At 42.2% G+C, this 3,286-nt stretch overlaps 1 protein-coding gene across 4 annotated transcripts in view; it reads right to left on the bottom strand.

Moving 5' to 3' along the window:
* KPNA3 (karyopherin subunit alpha 3) overlaps positions 1 to 2,921 on the bottom strand; it is a 94,051-nt gene extending 91,130 nt beyond the window's left edge. Inside the window, exons 1-2 of one of the 4 annotated variants that reach the window (XM_015562313.1) lie at positions 2,751 to 2,921; positions 2,238 to 2,350 (exon numbers count right to left, since the gene is read on the bottom strand). The gene's annotated coding sequence lies outside the window, so the exon portion shown is untranslated. The remainder of the gene's footprint in view (positions 1 to 2,237; positions 2,351 to 2,750) is intronic. The other 3 variants (XM_015562314.1, XM_015562312.1, XM_006761224.2) reach the window with 3 other exon arrangements.
* Positions 2,922 to 3,286: the final 365 nt, after the last annotated feature.

Genomic DNA, 3,286 nt, shown 5'->3' with positions numbered 1-3,286 from the left:
TCCTCGACTGTCCAATCCTTGTGTTCCTGTGCGAACTGGAGACGTTTTATCTTGGTAACTGCAGACAGCAAAGGTGTTCGAACAAGCCTTCAGCTTCCATATCCCATACAATACAGTGTACGGCGAATAGTGCATTCAGAGATCATTTGAGAGGATCCCTGATTCAGATCTGCAGTAATGATGCACTGTTTCCCTTCTGTTGTCTTGTACCAGTGTTGCCACTCTCCATTCTGCCCTAACATTGACTAGTCACTGGCGGCCACAATTCACATGTTCAGACCCAGATTTCTGGCTGACAGTCTAGTCTTTAAACACTTGAACAACAGCTACTCTTGAACATTTAACGAATTCAGCTGTTTTGCTGATATTGCTCCATGGCTCCGAGCGCCAACAATCATCCCATGTTCAAAGGCTGTTAAATTGTATTGTTTACCCATATCTTCAGAAAAACATCACTTCTACTGTCGTGGCAAACAACCTGCTTCCCTATTTATAATGGTTTGGCCCTCTAGCAACTTCAGCGTGATTATAATAGTTTGCAAATTATATATTAGTTTTTTTTATGAACTTCTCTAAGATGCTATTTTACGTGACAATAATCTGGCCACTCAGTATATAATAAAAAAGAAACATGTAAATTGACCATCCGTTTGCTACACTCACCAGCCAATCAGGAGTGAATATGCAAATTATCCTGACAAAGATGGCAGGTTAATTTGCATACACGGGGGAGAGCTGGCAGCTTGGGGGGACGTGGCTTCCTCAGTCACCAGGTGGAGAGCAGAGTAGGAGAGCCGGAGGCTTGGGGGGGCCATGGCTCCCTTGGTCACTCCCAGTGTGGGGAGCATCAGGAATTCTGGGAATAGTAGTTCCGATGGCAGCCCCAGGACCAGAAGCAGAAGCCCAGAGCGCAGGGAGCACCAGGAATGCTGGGAATCGTAGTTCTGGTGGCAGATGGATCTCCTAGACCAGTGGTTGGCAAGCTACGGCTTGTGAGCCACATGCGGCTCTTTGGCCCCTTGAGTGTGGCTCTTCCACAAAATACCAACTTCTGCGCATGGGCCACAAAGTTTCAATTGCACTCTATGTGTGTGCCCGCACGTAGCATCAACATACTAAACTGCTACCATGCAAAGGATACACTAATACTACTAATTCCTCATCAGATTTCAATTCACACATCAGGATCCAAAAAACACTGACAATCCCAATAACATTCCAGTGTCTAATTAAGCTGTGGGCAAACTACGGCCCGTGGGCCGGATCTGGCCCGTTTGAAATGAATAAAACTAAACAAAATAAAAGACCGTACCCTTTTATGTAATGATGTTTACTTTGTATTTATATTAGTTCACACAAACACTCCATCCATGCTTTTGTTCCGGCCCTCCGGCCCAGTTTAAGAACCCATTGAGGCCCTCGAGTCAAAAAGTTTGCCCACCCCTGGTCTAATTCAAATTCTCACTCACCTTCTCACACTACTTTACTTGGGTTAGTGGTTGTCAAACTTTCACCTGCATCAGAATAACTGGCTTGTTAAAACACAATCTGCTAGGCTTCATTCCCAGAGTCTCTCAAGTAGCAGGACTGGGGTGAAGGTTAAGAATTTGTTTTAAACGAGATCCCAGATGATACTGATAGTGATGTGTCTGGTCCAGGAATCACACTTTGAAGAATCACCACTCTAAGGCTGACACTTACATAAAATATGTAATAACACAGTCACCATCAAATTAGAAAGCATCAAAAAATCCTAATGAACAATTTTCCTCTAAGGTACTTATAAACGATGTAAACTATCACAGACATATCAAATACATATATATTGGAAAAATTACTTTAGTGTACTGTTGATGGCACAGCATTATAATTAGAACATCTGCTCTGGAGTCAGCAGTCTAGTTTTAAACCCTGGTTTCCCCACATGAAAACTTTATGATAGTTAGTGGTCCCTCTACCTCATCTTCTTTATTTACAAAATAAAGATAATGCCTCAGAGGGTTACTGAGACAACTGAATCAAGTTCATGCTAAGTGTTTACAAAAGGGGCAGTGCCTGGCATAGAAAGCCCTCAATAAACATTAGCTATCTTCATCACCATTGTTAACGATGCTCCCATATTCTGTACGTGTCAAGGCCAACATCTCACTGATCTCTGTACCACCTCAACATCACCGCGATCTAACCAGATCACCTTGTGTCATTCTCATTTCTGTCACCATCTCCTTAATACTCACTGAAGACTCAGGCAGCTGGCTCCATCTTCCTCTCCAAACCAAGTCCTGACAACATCCCTGGTGTCTTCAACAACCCCTTCAAACAACCCAGTTCAAGAGGCTGACCAGTCTAACTAGGATAAATTTTTAATGCTTTACATTTCATTCAAAAACTTTGAAATGTTCAACATTTTAATATGAAATGGGTAGATTTTCCCTTAAACAATATGTATCAGCGTTCTCTAATTTTAGGAATCTTACTCTAACAGCAAAACTCTCCCTAGAGGACAAGGACAACAGGGGGATGAGAGTATTAGTGCGACCAATGGACATGGACAACAGGGGGATGAGAACATGAGTGGGGGGTGGAGGTTGGGGGTTAATGGGGGGATGAGGATACATTTGTAATACCTTAACCAATAAAGAAATTAAAAAAAAACTCTCCCTAAATCCAATTACGGCGTAAACAATTTCCCAATAATTAGCCATTAAACAGATTGACTTCAGTCTACAAAGATTACTTTAATACCTTACCTCCTTGATTTTCTCTCAATTTATCAACCCCTTCTTGTTTTTGTTTCCTTCTTACATAGTTCTCATGCTTCAACACTTCTGCCTCCTGTGCTTCTATCGTATTGCCCTAGCAATAGCTAACCTTGGGTTACTTCAATTCTCATTCCCAAACCTGGGTTGCTAAATGCTACAAGGCGGGGGTGGGGGGGGGAGAAGAAGAAAGACAACCTCTATTATAGGTATTATCTGATTCTAGGTCTCTAATGTCAAGTGATGCTGTTCGGAAATCTTTCCAGGCTTCCCTAGATTTTGTATCAAAGGCTGCGGCTCTCAAGCTTCCTATTTATTAAGAAAAAAGAAAGCATCAGATAGTAGCAAATCCCTCAACTTTCTATCATTTTTCCAAATCTCCCCAATCACCTGCAGCCTCAAACATCCCATCTTCTTCCATTCTATCACAAAGGCAGTACAAGAGATGGCAATCTTTGCTCTCACCTCCTCTGGGGTCTTACTTCTTGTGTTCCCTCTCCCATTTTCAACCTCTATTTCTATTCATC

The sequence above is a fragment of the Myotis davidii genome, unplaced genomic scaffold (genome assembly GCF_000327345.1).
Source record: "Myotis davidii unplaced genomic scaffold, ASM32734v1 scaffold577, whole genome shotgun sequence".
Lineage (NCBI taxonomy): Eukaryota > Metazoa > Chordata > Mammalia > Chiroptera > Vespertilionidae > Myotis > Myotis davidii.
This window is presented reverse-complemented; position numbering and strand designations above follow the sequence as displayed.